Source organism: Macaca mulatta, chromosome 18, assembly GCF_049350105.2.
Source record: "Macaca mulatta isolate MMU2019108-1 chromosome 18, T2T-MMU8v2.0, whole genome shotgun sequence".
Lineage (NCBI taxonomy): Eukaryota > Metazoa > Chordata > Mammalia > Primates > Cercopithecidae > Macaca > Macaca mulatta.
Genome location: NC_133423.1, coordinates 7255581 through 7275030, shown reverse-complemented (window position 1 = coordinate 7275030; position 19450 = coordinate 7255581).

Sequence of the window (19450 nt, the reverse complement as noted above, 5' to 3'; positions counted from 1 at the left end):
AAAGCACAGGGGATTTTTAGGGTATTAAAATACATTCTGCATAAAATTGTGATGGTGGATACATGATGTTATATATTTGTAAAAACATAGAGATCTTAATGACGAAAAGCATCCGGCCATGGTGGCTCACGCCTGTAATCCTAGTACTTTGGGAGGCCAAAGCAGGAGGATCACAAGGTCAAGAGATCGAGACCAGCCTGGCCAACATGGTGAACCCCCATCTCTACTAAAAATACAAAAATTAGCTGGGCATGGTGGCGGGCGCCTGTAGTCTCAGCTACTTGGGAGGTTGAGGCAGGAGAATCCCTTGAACCTAGGAGGAGGAGGTTGCAGTGAGCCGAGACCATGCCACTGCACTCCAGCCTGGGCAACTGAGCAAGACTCTGTCTCAAACAACAACAACAACAAATAAATAAATAAAATAAAATAAAAGCATGACGAAAAGCACGCAAACTAGAGAAATCATTATGTTAGGGGTCCTATGAGGCTGTAACAAGAGATTCTAACCTTATTTCACGTGTATGAAACAGACTTACTGAAGCAGGGGAGGGAAAAGGTATGCATCTAACTTAACTTTGAAAGTGGGCGGGATCTTTAAAGACTAAAGCAAAATGACTTGCGTATAAGCACTGTCCTCCATATCTTACGACTGTTTCCTAGGGTTACACAGATGAACAATTCTGACCTTGCTATAACAGTTCTCACACATGTGTATTAGTATCGCACATTGAAGTAAATAGATGGCAGCTCATGGGAGCCAGATTTGTCACTGTTGGGATAGGAGTTTACAGATAAGTAAAGCGAGCAGGTTAGAATGATCCATGTGGTAATGCATTAGAGTTGGAGATACCACTATAAATTCGTATTTCACTCAGATGTCCTTCATACACAGATAGTTGCGTATGGAAATATTTATAGAAATACATGGGTTAGTGTGTACACATAGATTTCCCTTCTATGTCAGACGGTATGACAACAAAGAAACAATACTCTAGTAGCAAGAAACACACCCAATTTCCACATCTTGGTTTCTAATATCATTCTCTAATAAAAGGAACCGTGGTTCCTTGATGAAATGGCTGATTCTAGCATTGAAAAGGAAATACACAAGATGAGCATCTGGTATCTTGTAGTCAGAAAGTAAGGAAGTGCTAAACACACACACAAACACACATTGGTAGGGGTGTGTCAAGGAGACACAGGAGTCAACTGAAAGAGCTCCCAAAATCCAACCAGGGGTGACTAGAGCAACAAAATAAAGTAACATTGGATGATAACCCAAAGTGTAAAATAAAATTCATCAGTATTTATCAATATAAATAAATGACTGAATAAATTAACAAACGGTGGAGAATGCCTGGGCCAAGAATTCAAAACACTTTTATATAGAAACTCCACCCTGACTGAAGAAGAGCCTCATCCTCTATGCCTTAAGTGTGGGTGGCACATGGTGACTTCCTTACAAAGATTACAATGTAGAAAGAGCAGGTAAAGGAAATGTAGAACAGAGAAGCCTAGCAAACCTCAGCCAATTGAAGAGGTCAGTCTTCACAGGTTGTTAGCCATCTTAACAGAATGTAACCTTGATACGTTGTGATAATGAAAATAGCATTTTACCTCTGTGATGTTCTTTCCAATGAACAGGACCAGCAATCTACTCACGAGATAAACATCAGATCAATTCCAGTAGAGAATCCCTGCTATAACCGGGCCAATATTCCTCAAAACTGCCAAGGTCATCAAAAACAAAGGAAGTCTGAGAAACTGTCACAGTCAAGAAGAAACTGCGGAGACATGATAATTAAGTGTAAAGTTGTATTTGGGATGGGATCCTGGAATAGAAATATGACATCATATAAAAACTAAAGAAATCTGAGAAACTACAGGCTTTAGTTAATAATTATGTGTCAATATTGGTTCATTAATTTTAAGAAAGGTACCCTACTAGTGTAAGATGTCAACAATAAGGAAAACTGTGTGGGGGGGGGAGTGGGGGTACAAGGGGATTCTCTGTATTATGGTCTCAATTTTTCCATTAGTCAAAAACTGTTGTAAAACATAAAATGTGTTATACAAATGCAAATATGAGTTAAAGAAAATCTCTGTTCTCAAGGAGCTTACTGTCTAGAGAGAAGACAAATACCCAAGAAATTACAGTCCAGCGTGTTAAGTTTTGTGATAAAGGGAAGCAAGGGACACAAGCATCTGGTGATGGCATACCTAACAAAGGCTGTCAGTTCTAGGGAATCCTGTAGGAGAGAATAATTATGAATGGAATATTACAGGAATCAAGGAGTGAAGAGGGAATGAGAAAATGCAAGAAGCAATAAAGTCCAGCCCTGAGTAGTTAACTCCTTTTATCACCAGGATCGAGAGCAAATTCCCTAGACTTTTACAGTTATTCTAAATTTCATTGCAAGTGTTCTTTTCTGCATTATCTCCCACCCCCCGACTCTGTATCATTAATAAGTCTCCCTTTCTATCTAGCTTCGATGTAGCAATTGCTTAAACACATGCTCTCCTCTCTGGCCTCCTCTGAACATATAGTTACTTTGGAGATGCTGAGCACATTTTTGCCTCTTTAAAAGGCTATACAGGCTTTAATACTGGCCCTGTTTCACTTCTCCTTGAAAAATCCCAGACTCTTCCATTTCATAAGTTCCCTTCCTACTTCAAACTCAAACTCAGTTTGTCGTAACCTTCATTTTTAACATGAAGTATATCAAATCTTTTTAGGATCCTCTGAATCCAATTTTAATAATTCTATTATTTTTTCTTAAAATATTTCCTGGTAACTTTGGAATTATGTACATTCTTATGTACTTAAACATTTTCAACAGTTATATTTCTCAATCCTCCAAATAATGAACTTATTTTGAAATCATTGTTTAAGAATCATAGAATCCTTGAGTATCATTTTTCCCTCCACCATTATTTAAAGAGGGAAAGAATAAGAACTCATATTTATTGATTTCAGTGTATCAAGAACTGTGCAAGGCATGTGAAATACGTTAACTTTTCAACCCCTCCAAACTCCTACTAGGTAAGTATCATTATTTTCATTTTCTGTGAAATAAAACTATCAAAGATCCCTATCTATGTAAAATCTACCCAAGGAAATATGTCAGAATCCTGAGTGTGGAATCCAACAGACAACAAACCCAGGCAGTTTCTATTCTCGTATATATCCTTCTTTGTGCAGGCAAAGGGACTGAGACTCATAAAGCTGCAATTCCTTTTTAACATTGAAAAGTTATTGAGTGCAAAGGCCATACTGATTGTCATTTTTCTATGGCAGCCACAGGCCTTGGCACATATATGACCTTAAGCAAATTTTCAACATCCTAATTCCTCAGTTTCCTCCATTTTAAAACGGGGCTAAAAAGAGCACACATCTAATGAGATTGTTGTGAGGAATGAATGAGATGATGTGGGTGAAGTGCTTAGAGCATCATCCGACAAGGAAAGCCCTGTTGCTACCGTTGGTAACATCATCATACTTTGTTGTCATGATTTCTTTTTTCTCTTCTCAGATCTCTATTGCATAGAAAACACCCCAAACTTACGTATTTGTTTTATGGTTTCTGGTTTTACTTCTATGACAGCCTCCGCATTTTCCAGAATATAAAAAATGAAATGGTATTTGACTTCAGTTCAAGAGCTTGACAGTTAGTCACACTTAAGTGCTTAAGGAAAAGTTAAGGGTGTAGTTAAGGCTGTCAGGAAAATATGGGGGTTGCCACACGACTCTGGGCAGGTAGTGATGGGGGCAGCGCAGGTGCAGGAAAACTTTCTCTCCCCATCTTCAAACACCCTGGTGAATTCAGAAAGGCAACGTTGACATTGAGAGCACACAGAGAAGAGACACTAATTGAAATACAGCCATAAAATGTGTGATATATGTTAGTAATTAGAGGAACTGCTCAGTTCTCTTCTCAGGTTTAATAGCGTCTAAAGATTGTGAATAAGTTGGGGTACTTTTTAATATTCCTCTGAAATATGTATCCATGTTCAACTTTGTATTACATAATTAAAAATGTCTTTGATCTGAAGGTCTTAGATTTATCCTAACAAATTAAGTATTGAACAACTGATCTCTAGGTTTGCTTTATTCACAAAGCAAATAAGTGAAGGCAATCAGAGCTCAGTTTAGGATGCTGGTCAACACGGAGGGGTACAGAAGCTTCAATCACATCAAATAGCACGATCTGTCATCCAAGAAGAAGGAATGCAGGGTGATCGGCACCATGAGAGTTATCTTAAATCTGTTCAGTTTGTAAAAGGTAAACAGTTTTGAAGATGTCAAGGGTGGGAAGTGTATAACCACATACTCAAATATGACCATAGTTCAGAAAAGAAGTATTCACAAAGACGTGTCCTTTGTTTCCCCCAGAAAAATACATAACAGGCTTCAAAATTGAATCATGTGTCACACTGGAGAATAGAAAAATAATAAAATAAATGCATGCATCTGCAAAATTGTCAAAGATGTTCTCAATTTCATGAAATTAAATTATGTTGAATTTCATGTTCTCAATTTCATGATTGATTACCTTTCATTTCTCATGATCAGCAGTGCTCAAGGTCAGTGGGTCTCACTTGTACTGGATAACCTGTAACTTACTGGGAGGTTTGAGTCAACCTTCGATTCTTCAAATCTATTCAGGAATTTTATTCTTCTTGTTTCTTTTTTAACTTTTTAGATTCAGGGGGTACATGTGCAGGTTTGTTACCTGTGTATACTGCATGAAGCTGCGGTTTGGGATATGAAGGAACCAGTCACTTGGATACCAAGAATAGTACCCAACGGTTTTTTGTTTTGTTTCGAGGCAGAGTTTTGCTCTGTTGCCCAGGCTGGAGAGCAATGGTGCGATCTCAGCTCACTGCAACCTCCACCTCCCAGGTTCAAGCAATTCTCCTGCCTCAGGCTTCTGGGTAGGTAGTATCACAGACATGCACCACCACACTCGGTTAATTCTTTTTTTTTTTTTTTTTTTTTTTGGGGCATTTTTAGTAGAGACAGGGTTTTGCCATGTTGATCAGGCTGAACTCGAACTCCTGACCTCAGGTGATCCACCCACCTTGGCCTCCCAAAGAGCTGGGATTACAGGCATGAGCCACCACATCCAGCCAACAGTTTTTCAACTCTTCCCCCTGTCCCTCCCTCCAGCCTCTAGGAGTCCCCAGTGTCTATTGTTGACAGGAACTATGTTAAAACCTTTCAGTTTGTATATTTTTATAGGTGGATATCAAAATGTGTATGGCAAAGATAACTCTAAAATGCTTGGTTTCAATGCATCCACTTTAATTCTATGAGTTGTACTAAAGTTCTAATTCACATAACTGTTTAAGACAGTAAGCACAGCAATGAGCTATGTGAAGTGCATGAGACATGCCTGGCTCCATTGTCTTACAGAACTTGGCTGTGACTACTGAAAGAACATTGTGTATCATAATATTTTAGAAACAAAGACTGTTATACATATATTTGTTGTATTTTTATTTTTAAAGTGGGCCATGTATATGGCAGAGCAGGCAAATTTCTGTTTGACCTTTTGTTTTGTTTTGTTTTCCTAAGAGAGAGAGGGGGTCTTGGTCCATCACCCAGGCTGGAGTGCAGTGGCATAATCTCAGCTCACTGCAGCCTCACTCCTGGGCTCAAGCAATCCTCCCATCTCAGCCTCCACAGTAGCTGGGACTGGAGCTGTGAGCCGTCAGACCTGGATAATTTATTACATCATGTAGAGACAGGCTCTTGCTGTGCATCCCAGGGTGGTTCTGAACCCCTGGCCTCAATCAATCCTCCTGCCTTGGCTTCCCAAATATTTGACCTTATATGTGGTTTTATTAAAAGAAATAGGATGTTTCCAGTAATGGAAGAGAACCAAAGGAAGTAGTAACAATGTGTTGAAGTGCTAAATTTTACATTGAATTACATTTAAAAATGTTAACACTGAAAGAAAACATCATTGTTACATCACCAGCTTTTCATGTTCTTGACTTATCATAGTAAAATGGTACCTGTAATTAATTTATACTAAACGGCACCTGTATTTGAAATGCTAAATTTTATACTAAATTACATTTAAAAATGTTATTAACACTAAAAGAAAATATCATTATCACATCACCAGCCATTCATGTTATTCACTTATCATAGTAAAATGGCAGCTGTCATCTGTACTAATGTGAAACACTGGTGATATGTGCTGACCGTTAGGACATATTGAATGAATGGGCCTGAAGAACAGGTTAGTGTGGTGAGAACTCAGGCAGGGCTCCTTTCACAAGGGCACTAGCTGCGGGAGGTCTGTTCCTGCAGACCCCTGATTCCGATGGATGAATAAAGCCCACTGACACACAGATATTCTGCTTTGCCAGTCCAGCTGTGGGTCTGAGCCGCTTACAAAGCTCCAAGCTGAGTTCTGTAAACAGTTGCGACTGGGCCCTGATCCACTAGTCAGGCCTGCATTTATTCAGTAAGACTAATTAACAAAAGTTGTGAGTAAAGACCACTAGAGGATGAAGATTAAAGGCCAGTTTCCCAGACCAAAAGCAAACACCAAACTTCTGCCGAACCCCTGCGTAGGAGGCAGTAAAGCCCCTAAGGTAGGACAAAGGTTAGTCTTCAGCCCATATAAGTAAACAGTTTTTTGGCTATTACTGTAACTATCTTTAATATTTTTCCTACCGGCCAGATCGAATCCCAACAATGAATCAGTACAGTCACTCCTTCATACAAGATGGGCTAGACATTCTTCATCCAGGAAATGAAATAGATTAGATCCTTGTTAGGTCAACTTCCAGTCACAGTTCTTAATCATTCCTCCTGGGGCTAATCATTTTGTGCCTTTAGTGTAGAAGAGTCCTGCTACTTTGTAGCTCAACATTGTACTGATTTCCAAAGTCGTATTTACAGAAAAGAGAATGCATCCCTCTTCACAGTTCATCTTACTTAAGGATGGTCTCCTATTCATAGATTCCAGAAAATGTTTTAATTTTATTCCACAATTTTCCTGTAACTTCTTTTCTGGGGGAAGAGTGAGAATAGGAGTCTTGTTATTGAGGGGAAAACATGAAGAAAGAGCTTAATTGTTGCAACAGCGGTACTTTCATCAAGGTAGGGAAATGTTCTGTTCACTGAGGGACCTAACAGTTCACCCAAGTGACACCATGTTGTGTAGTCAGAAGAATCAGTGTTGCCCCAGGCAGAGTGTTTGTTCTTCTCTAGGAGACACAAGTCCAAACTTGGAGAGCTGCCAGCTCTTGATTTTTACTGGCTACAAAGATAAAGACGAAATAGTTATTCATTAAATAACATTTTTACAATTAAAGAAAAAAAAGGTACTAGAAGTAAATATAATATTATTTGGTTTCATCTCCTTGATCACCACAACCCATAGTGCTGAATGTAGGCATATTCCCTGATGTGACTATTAACATAAGACCCTCTAAGTATTTGATGAGTTTCTATGTGCCTTACAGAAAATCTAATTTCCGGGTTATCACTGACAGTATGTTCTGCTTCTGAGACTGTTTCTGTTCCCTCAGAGGATACAGATTTTGAAGCATACACTTGCTATATCATAGCAACACTTGGATATTTCTGGTGAAGATAAGACAAGATATTAGGAACAATAAAATTATTTATGAATCAATCCAATGATTTAGGATATACTTATATCAATGAAACCAATAAGAGGCAATGTTCAAAATAATGCAGATGTATCAAGAAAAAAAACTTTATTTATAGCTGCAATAATTGTTGTATTGGTTTTATAAGGTTTTATCGAGCCATTGTTGTATTGGAACATATATGCTTTCTATAATCCTAGATATTTAATTTCTGATTTTTAAACTGATATAATTTTTGAAAATGTGAAAATACAGAATAATTTTAATTTTAATTAAAATCAGTGTAGTATAAAATATAAATAATTATTTTAAGCAAGTAATGAATTTCATTATCATTGTAATTTTTAAGTCTCTTACCTTAATAATATTGCAATCTCATATATCAATAAAAATACAACTGAAACAAACAGATGTGACTGAGGTATAAATTGCTCATCTATGTCCAGAATCCAAACTTACGATATACTTCACTGTTGAAGATATACTATACAAGAGGCTCAAAGAACAGTGCCTCAAACTTTTATTCTATTACTATGTTGAGAAGGAGGCACGCAGAATAAACTTAAATTATTATTCATGCTTCAGGATATTCAAAGAAAATTTTATTTGTCCTACAGGAACCTTTGAGCCTGAATAAAATGAGCAAAACCAGCAGTATTCTGAATGTTCAAAGCTTATTTCAGTCTGCACATCTACTATGATTTCTGTAAAGTTATGTCTTGAAGAGATTTATGCTTGTCTTGTTACATATTCACTTAATTGTAAGTTCCAGAATCCCTGTGCATGAAAAAAATGCTACAAGAAGGGTTGGTTTCAGTAGATTTTTCTGCTGAAAGATTACGATATCTAGCATTAGATATTGCATTAAATTTAGCATTATTCTAGCTATTACACATAAAACAAAGGATAGGCAACATTTTTTGTTGAAAGGAAAGCATAAAAGCATATATGTGCCTCCCCTTTTCTCTCTTTCCCTCCCTCTCTCTTCTGCTGTCTTGTATTTGCTTCTCTCCCTCTCCAACCCCCTTCTATATAAATACTCATACAACATCTGTGATGTAAAAATCAGCTTTCAAGATTTCTTCTCTTTCTTATCAGAGGCTTTGTAGTTTGAATGGTATGAGAAAAGTAGCAATTTAAATCTTGTTTTTGTTGAAAGGTGTTTAATGTAATAATAACATCTTTTCTAGTTGATATGCACTGATAGAATTTTACCGCAAACATGTATGAATTAGTTCAAATATCATGTTTTGAAAAATCTACTTTACCCTGATGAGAACAGAGAAACTTGATCAACAGAACACTGAGGGCACTAAATCAGAAAGAGGCACAATTTTTGAATTCTTTTACTCTTTCAAAAAACACAAGCGAGCCAAATATTCTTTCATTGCTAAGGATATAATAAAAAGAGCTATTGTTGTTTTCTCTCTAAAGCTCACACTCTGGTAGAAGGTAAAATGTGCATAATAAGAAGTGCATGTGCTCTAGCTCACTTGGATACAGGTTGATACTGAGCTTCTCATATGCATCAGCTACATTAAAGTATAAGAACGGTCGGCTTCAGGCATGACTTCCTCAAGAAGGGGGGACTTGAGCTAATTTGTTTTTTTTTTTTTAAGTCTGAGTCTTGCTCTGTCACCCAGCATGGAGTGCAGCGGTGCGATTTTGGCTCACTGCAACCTCCACCTCTGGGTTCAAGCAATTCTCCTGCCTCAGCCTCTCAAGTATCTGGGATTACAAGTGCACACCCCCACACCCAGATAATTTTTGTATTTTTAGTAGAGACGGGGTTTCACCACGTTGGCCAGCCTGGTCTCGAACTCCAGACCTCAAGTGATCCACCTGCCTTGGCCTCACAAAGTGAGCTAAGTATTAAAAGTTAATTTTGGTCAAAGAATGTGTATGGGGAAGATTACACTAAGAGAACAGATTGAGAGAGTGTAACATTGAGGAACTTCAATTTTTTTTGGATGGATGAACTATAAGGAACACAAGAAAAAATGTGAAGCCAGAGAGGTGGATTGTGACATACTCTCAGGTCAGATTAGGAAAAGTCTTATGTGAATGCTTTTATTTTGGGGGGAAGGAGATAGCAGGCTACTTACAGATTTTAAAGAGTGGATTACACGATTCACATGCATTTGGAAGTTTAATTTTGGAGATAGTTGAGAAGTTTACTGGAAGAAGGCTACGCTGAATGAGATGATATGCATTATAAAGTCATTCCCACTGTTAAGGTAAGAGAAATCAGCCTGAAATAAGGACAATGGGGGAAAAGAAGAAAAGACATGGTCAGAAAATCCTGAGGAAGTAAAACAAATTGATGTGGTTAGTTTTAGAGAATATAGAATTTGAGATTCTGGCAGAGCTGTCCAGTTAATGGAAAGAAGACAGTTTGTGAATTCAACACTAAAAGCATATTTTGGGTGGTAGCTGAAACACTGGTTGTAGGCGAGGTATCAATGCTGTTAAAGAGTATAGTGAAAGGAAAAGAAAACCATGCATAAACGTAGAATTTAATGCAAAACTCAAATAATAATGTTTACCAAATTTTAGGTCCACATCAAAGTTCCTCCAGGGACAAAGCACATTTCCACAAATCACAGTGGCTTATTCTATGATATGGTTTGGCTGTGTCCCCAGCCAAAGCTCATCTTGAATTCCCATGTGTCATGGGAGGGACCTGGTGGGAGGTAATTGAATCATGGGGGCAGATATTTCCCATGCTGCTCTCGTGACAGTGAATAAATTTCATGAGATTTGATGGCTTTAAGTGAAAGTTCCCTTGCACAAACTCTCTCTCTTCGCTTGCCACCATCCACGTAAGATGTGATTTGCTCCTCCTTGCCTTCCATCATGATTGTGAGGCCTCCCCAGCCATGTGGAACTGTAAGTCCATTCAGCCTTTTTCTTTTGTAAGTTGCCCAGCCTCGGGTATGTCTTTATCAGCAGCGTGAAAATGGATTAATACACTGTAGAAGTGAGTCTCCGCTGGGATCGCTGGCTCACTGTAGAAATGAGTCTGCAATGGGACCTCTGACTCACTGTGGACAGGACTCTCCACTGGGCTCTCTTTCTTGGGTTTTCTTGTCCACATTCACCAGGTGCTACTACTGCCTCTCATGATATCTCTGTGAAACTCCAATCTAGTCAATGATCTTTTCTAAGGCTGTATTTCCTAGGTTATAATCATCTGGTGTAGCAGTCATTGAAATAGTGTGAATAGTCTGAAATACAGGAAGATTTTTCTAAGGAATTCACTTGAGTTGGTAAATTTTAATTATTTGATTTTTTAACAAATTAAGGGAAGCATAATAGTTAGATCGTAAATTATTTAAAATAATTTTTGATGATAAATAAGAAGTACATAATGACTTTGCTATAATGAGATTACTTTATGCCTCATTTTCTTATTTATAAAGTTTGGTAATTTACATATAAAAGAAAATAAAGCTGAACACTTGAATTCTAGTAGTAATTCATATTCCTATATTGATACTTAAACTAACTGAAAATTTAAAACCCCATTGATTTCATTGTGTGATATATTTCTAATAAACAACATTTGCACACTGTTGGAGAAAATGTAACTTAGTATAGCCATTGTGGAAATCTATATGAAGGCTCCTCAAGAAAACAAAATAGAACTACCACATTATCTAGCCATCCTACTGCTGAGATACACTAAAAATATTTGAAATCAGTTTGTTGAAGAGATTTCTGCACTGCCAGGTTCATTGCAGCATTATTCACAATAGTCAAGTTATGAAATAAACATAAATGAATACTATTCCATCATAAAAAAGAACACAATCCTGTCATTTGAGACAGGATAGATGAACCTGCAGGGCTTTTTGCTGAGTGACATATGCCAGACACAGAAAGACAATTAACTGAAAGTTCTTACATATATATGGAATCTGAAACAACCAAACTCATAGAAGCAAAGAGTAGAAGGGGGTTCACAGAGGTTAGGGGATGAGGGGAAGAGGGAGGTGATGGCCAAAGGATACAAAATCTCAGACAGAAGGAATATTTCAAATTTTGAGCTCTATTGTACAGCATGGTGAATATAGGTAATAATAGAATATTGTATTTTTTTTTTTTTTTTTTGAGACGGAGTCTCGCTCTGTCGCCCAGGCTGGAGTGCAGTGGCTGGATCTCAGCTCACTGCAAGCTCGACCTCCCGGGTTCACGCCATTCTCCTGCCTCAGTCTCCCAAGTAGCTGGGACTACAGGCACCCACCACCTCGCCCAGCTAGTTTTTTGTATTTTTTAGTAGAGACGGGGTTTCACCGTGTTAGCCAGGATGGTCTTGATCTCCTGACCTCGTGATCTGCCTGTCTCAGCCTCCCAAAGTGCTGGGATTACAGGCTTGAGCCACCGCGCCCGGCCTATTGTACATTTCAAAATGTTCATGAGAGTAAATTTCAAAGAGTGATGAATCAATTTTAACTTATAACATCAGTATTACAACACACTAGAAATTACATCATGTGCAACAAGTTAAAATTAGGATGAAACATTTTATACATCAACTTAAAATACATAAAGGAGTTAATTTTAAAAAATTATTTTGAGAAGTTTACTAGTCAGAAAGGTAAGATTTTTCTGCAGTAATAAACACCAATGACTTGACTCCCCTCCCAATGTTTTTCTGTTTTGTTTGCGCACATACAAAGTCTTTTATAATATGCACGAGGGAAGGAGAGGATGAACATGAGAAGCCTCTGCTTGATGTTGTTCCCTGGGGACTCAGCTTGACATTATTACCTTTACCACCCACATGGTCATCGGCCTCTTCAGGAGAAGAATGGGAGCTCTGGAGTTATCCTGCGTCTTTTCATTGCTGTCATCTGGAAAGGTAGACATCGCTTTCCATCTCAGTTCATTGGTAAGAATGTAAGCGTCATGGGACGTGTAGTCCTCCATCTTCCCTGGAGGGAAAGAGAATTTTGGTGTCAGTAATATCTACCAGTAATGTGTATCACGGGATACATGCGAATGATGAAATATGAAACCATTGACTTTCCTACAGTTTGTAAAAGTGGGTGCAGAGGTGCAGATGGAGATCAGAAAATGTTCAAGACTCCTAACTTCTCTCTGGGCTTGTGACATCTACTTCCTACCTCAGCTAAGATCTGCAACCTCTCTGATGCTACCTTGAATTTTAGGCAGACTAATTGTCCTTTAAGAAATTTGTGTTTGAAATCTTAGAACTTATAAGTAGGCCACCTGACATGGCAAAAGGGACTTTGCAGATGTAATGAAGTTAAGGACCTTGAGATGAGAAGGCTATCCTGGATTATACTCGGGGTGAGTGTGGGGGACAATGTCATCATAAAGTTTCTTAGAGGAGTAAGGGGAAGGCAGGAGATTAAAAGATGAGATGACATTCACAGAGGTGGGAATGATGTCATCACTTGGTTTGAAGCTGGGGGAAGGAACCAGAAGCCCAGGAATGTGGGCAGCCTCTAGAAGCTGAAAAAGGCAAGGAAATTAATTTTCCCTCAGAGCTTCCAGAAGGAACCATCTCTGTTGACATTTCAGCAACAATTTTAAGTTACTAGTTATTCTAAACAATTATTTGTATCTTGTCACTTTTGGTAAATCCTTTTGCATGTGTTTTGTAGACACTCAAATCTGAACAATTCCTCAACTCTTCTGTAAGTCTCTCTCAAATTACTTAATGATTATTAAAAATAGCAATTGTAGCTCTTTAGATAGTTTACACATTATTTCCATATGGATTTTATATTTAATGTTTCTTCATTTGAAATATTTTTTACTGGTTTGTGTGCAAGCTCATTGAGTGCAGAGATCAGGACCTATACATAATTTGCTTATTTTATACAATGCCTTGCATAGTGGTTGACATACGGTGGAGCATCAATATAAATTTCCTGATTAATTCAACATGTCAGTCTCATTTCATGTATTTTTAGATGTGCCATTTAGAATGGAGTTGCCCAAATCTATTCTCCCATCCACGGTGTCTGGCCCTCTTTGGATCTAGCCTTCTGTTTCCCTCGGTTGTAAGTTAAATTGTGTTTTCCACAAATTTAAACATTAACATTCTTACTTTTAGTATTTCAGAATCTGATCTTACTTAAGTTGTTGAAGACATATTCATTAAGATAACCAGGTAAACCTATTATGATAGGTGTCCTTATAAAAGGGGGAAATTTGGACACAGATGCGCAGGAGAAGAACATCATGTGATCACGTGCAGGTGAAGGCAGAGATGAGGTGATGCACCTGCAGGTCAAGCTATGCCACAGATTCCCAGCAAACTAGAAGTGAGGAGAGAGGCCTGGAACAGCTTCTCCTTTACAACCTCAGAAGGAGCCAACCCTGTCAACACCCTGATCTGGAACTTCTATCTTCCAGAGCTATAAGACAATAAATTTCTGTTGTGTATGGCCCCTGGTTTGTGATGGCATCCCAATAGACTGATACGACTCAATAATCTTTTCTCCGCAGTGGCTTCTCATACTGTTTACATTAGTTTTCAGAATCTGTTAAACTCTTTTTCTTTTTGCAGCCTCTTAAGGACTGCATTAAGGGGGCATAACCCTCAGATTGTTTTACTCTCATCTCAGCGGAAACTGCCTATTTATATTTTCGGCATGTACAACTTCTCAGAGATTAAATCCACATCCGCTTGCTAGTTCTCAATGTTTTGCACAAAGCTCTTCTTAGGGTTGATTTCATTTATTATCAATGAAGTTTTCCTCTTATACCCTTTTGTTTTTGTTAATAATTTATACCAGTATTAGAAATACTTATATCCTCAATAATTAGATTTCCCTTAGTTTTTATCTAGTTATAAATTTAGTCAACAAAATCTATCTCTAGTGTCCAAATAAAGGAGTCCATGGTAATTTTATCCGTTCCTTTCTCACCTTGCCCTTTGTTATAATATGTGATCGTTTAAGAGAATGGCTACGTAAAGTCTACCAAAATCTATCTTTCCCAGATATTCCTATCTTAAAAAAGGAAACAGGCAAAAGCACATAATACAAATTGATGGAAACAGATTTGAGTGTGATAAAAATACCTTTTTGCCTAGGCAAATTAGAGGACATCAAAATAATTTGTGTTCATATTATTTTATATATGAAAATTTTTATGATTAGGTGAAATAAAAGAATCTCAAGAATTCCTCCCAGACTGTTTAGTGGTAATTATTATGTTTAAATAATATTAATTTACTTTAATTGCAATTAAACACAGTTAAAATCAACTTAATTTTGTATTTCTTGTATACATTAAACAGTGAATTCTTACATTTATAATTATATTTTTTATAATAGTTATGCTTTATAGTTCATATTTTTAAGTCAGTATATGTTCTAAATAATTAATTATTTGTTTCCAATCATCATTTTTTATTGAATGTTTTGCATGTCTCATTCAAACCTTACCAGTCCTTCAAGGCCCATATTAAGCACCAACTTCTCAAAAAAATGACTTTAACTGATGTTAACAATAGTTGTAGTAGTAGTATCTCTGTAGATAGCTTATGAATTATTTGCTTACACATTTTATATTTGATGTTTCATTTATTAAAGTATTTGTTTTTGGAGTTCAAGCTCATTAAATACAGAGATCAGGATAGATACATATATAAAATTTGCACATCTAGTGCCTAATATAGAAGCATTGCATATACCTTGCATAATGACGGGCATATGGTGGAACATAAATATGAATTTTTAAATTATCATATCAACCTTATTATATATACATGCTATTTTTTTTTTTTTTTTTTTGAGACAGAGTTTTGCTCTTGTCGCCCAGGCTGGAGTGCAGTGGCGTGATCTTGGCTCACTGCAACCTCTGCATCCCAGGTTCGAGCAATTCTCCTGCCTCAACCTCCCAAGTAGCTGGGACTACAGCCACCCATCACCACGCCCAGCTAATTTTTGTATTTTTAGTAGAGATGGGGTTTCACTATGTTGGCCAGGCTGGTCTCAAACTCCTGGCCTCAGGTGATCTGCCTGAAATGCCTGTAATCTTGTTGTTGTTACACAATATTTTATGTTTGTAATTTTTATCTGAATCTCTGCAACTGAATGTGAAATCTGAAAAGGAATTTTAATTTTGCTTTTGGAATTTATATTTCAAAAATAGAACAACTATTCAAAATCAACTCAATTTCATGAAGTAGCACCATTACAAAGTATGCACATATATTAAAAAGTATGCATATACCACTAAAAAGTATATATATATTAAAATGTATGTGTATATATTTTTAATTCAGATTTCATATTCAGTTGCATGTAAAATTTACATACATAAAATATTGTGTAACAGCATCAAGATTACAGGCACTTAAAAAATAATTTTCAGATATTTACATTTCTTAAAATATGAGTATAAAAAAATAATTACTGAGTAGCGTTTTGCACCCAATCTGACATCTGTTTGTCAGTCAAGAAATGTTTATTGAATATACACAATAGAGACAAGAATGTTATAAATCATTTTAGAATTTTCAATCATAATTTTTTTGGCATATATGTTTTCCCATGAGAATAAATGACATGTCTCTTTTGTCATTAGATAGCCCTGGTACATGAGACTGGGGTATGATTTTATTGAGATAGAAATGTTTTATTATTTTTCTTTTTGTTGAGAACATCATTTTTCTTTCCTGCCTTGAAATGACATCTCAGGGTATGATTGACAGGATGATAGAAGTAGTTAAGTGGTGACATTTTTAGTTTGAATTTGAAAGAGTAATTCTCTAAGCTCAAGATAATTGTGTAGAACTGTTTTTATACAAATGCTAGTAATTTTATGGCTATGTCAGTACAGTATATAAGACAAAATTGAATTGAATATGAAAAGTATCATTAGCATCGCATGAGTCACACATATCATCAAAATGCCGCTTAAAAATAAATGGAAAGGTATGCAGAGTGACAGATTGGCACAGACCAATCAGCAGCACATTGCAGAAACAGAGAAAATTCAGTCTTGCAAAAAAGTTATTATTCCTGAGAAGAACAGTTTTTACTCCAGAATGGCTATAATAGAGCTTGATTGTCTTAATTGTATTATTAACAAGATTGATGATAGAAGAGTTACAGCATTGTCAAAATGTCTGTAGGCAAAATAGTAAAGCGTTTTTTTAATCAACATAACACAAAACAGAACGAGTCAAAAACAGAAGCCCGAAACAACAGGCTGCTGTATCGTGGCTTCTTTTATTGGTAAGAGAAGAAACAGCAATGATTTATGCACAATTTTAACTGAACTCAGCAAATGTTTGACCACAGGTTTTATAAAATAAGGTAAGTGCATAAGCAATAAAGTTAGGGTGCATGTGACCACTCTAAGGAGACAGAGGCGGAGATAGCAAATAGAAATGCTCAGATTTGAGCTCTAGAGAATTAGTTTCAGTGTTTGTGCTGTTTCCCAAAGAGCTGGTTTGACTCCTCGCCAGACATTCAATGATATGTGCCATTGGGTAAATTATTTAACAGTTCTGTCTTTTGGCTTTTGAATATTTGAAAAATTAAAAATAATTAAAAAATTTTAATAGTATAACCATTCTGTATCACCTTAGAAGATACAGCAAAATTCAGAAATAGAAAGTTAGCTTACACATAAAGAGTAAATGTTTTCTTAATGTAAATCATGTTGCCTGTAGAATTCTTAGAATCAACCATGTGTGATAATAAGGCTGATGGAGACTAAATGAAGCATGGATATGGAACTGGTATTTGGGAATCCAACTTTGTATTAGTCTGTTTTCATGCTGCTGATAAAGACATACCCGAGACTGGGCAATTTACAAAAGAAAGAGGTTTAATTGGACTTAACAGTTCCACGTGGCTGGGGAAGCCTCACAATCCTGGTGGAAGGCAAGGAAGAGCTAGTCACATCTTACATGGATGGCAGCAGGCACAGAGAGAGCGAGCTTGTGCAAGGGAACTCCTCTTTTAAAAGCCATCAGATCTCGTGAGACTTATTCACTATCACGTGAACAGCACAAGAAAGACTTGGCCCTATGATTCAATTACCTCCCACTGGGTGCCTCCCACAACATGTGGGAATTCAAGATGAGATTTGGGTGGGGACACAACCAAGCCACATCAAACTTAGATTTGAGTCATGGCATCTCCAAATTCTCCTTTCATAAGTCACCCAGAGCCATGCTTTAAATTACAGGATTCTTGATTTCTTCTGGTGTAAAATGGGAATGCAATAATGAGTATTTCATAGAGCATTTGAGGAAAAAATGTAGATAATTTATTAATGTTTTCAGCACAGCACATGACATGGTAAATGCTCAGTGATTATTAGTTATTCCTATCATGATCTCTTAATTAGGCACATTAATTAGAATTTTATGCTAGATAATTGCTTCCCAGAGAATCTTCTGTGATGATGAAAATGCACTGGCCAATATGTAGCCAATGAACACATGTGCATATTGAGATTGAGATGTGGCCCGTGCATCTAATGAACTAGTTTTTATTTAATTAATTTAAATTTAAACAGCTTTGTCAGGCTAGTGGCTACATTATCAGACACTGCACTTCTGGACGCTTTCCTTATTCTACACTCTCTAAGTGGTCCCACCTACATTTACTGCCTGCATGATCACCTGTATCCAGGTATCCCCCAAGTCTCCATCTCACCACAACATAGCATCTAGTATTTTGGGGACATGTTTTGGGTGCCAGCCATCATTCTATGTGCATGGCACACTATATTTTATTCCAACCCTCTGCATCTCTGTGACATAAGTACAATTATTCTAGTTATCTTGCAGATGAGAAAAAACAAGAACCAGGAGATTTGTGTTTAAATGAGAAGTTAAGATAAGCTTCATGGCTGCTGTGATGATCCTGGCACAGAGAAGGTTTGCCTGAGGATGTGGCTTCTTCCCACAAAGCAGGACTGGAGTGCACTCAGATTCCAGTTCACCTCCCAATTCTGATTTCCATTCTGCCATACTGTAGATTGGAGGCCCACTATATCAGCAAAAATGCCAAAAAAAAAATTCAGATTTACTGAGGAAATGGGGTGGATGTGGGAAGAAAGATGCCAAAGAAGGAAGTCAAGTTTGTTCAGGTGAGTCCTAGTGAAAGAAATTATATGGGATCAATTCTGAATTTGTTGAAGGAAAAGTCTCTCTCTTTGATTCTGTGTGTGTTTGTGCATATGTATAGGCATATATATATAAATAAAATGACCTTTAATAATATATACCTATACATATGTTGTGTGCATGAATGCATACACACATGTATACACACACATATACCCACACTATGCAGAAATAATTTAAAATAACTATAAAATGGAATATTTCAATATGAACTTTAATGAATCAAATTACACATCAACCTTTTATAAATTGTCTGGAGTGTGAGTCTATAGATCTTTAAAAACTCCTTCTGGGTCTCTCTGACTGTGTGGTATGTCAGTCAGTAATTTGACTTTCATTTGCATAGCTTGAAGAACATGTTTGAAAAAAAAAAAAGATGAGACACCAGAGAGAAAAGGCAACAGAATGTTGGTGTTTCCTTTGTTCCTCTTTAGAAAATCAAATATTCTTGAAGTTATTAGAAAGAACACAAAAAGGTCATTTCCCAGCCAGTATGACAGCAGTGTATTTAATCTCAAAAACATTCAGAGAATATCACTTTTTTAAAGATCCTATGCATCTTATTCTAACCCTAGAGCACTGTTGTGCTCACTGGTAAGAGATTAAAGGCAATTTTTAAAATCAGACAATTTTTCCAGTTGACTTGAGATAGGATTATAGTTATCTGAAATACACAAAGAAGCA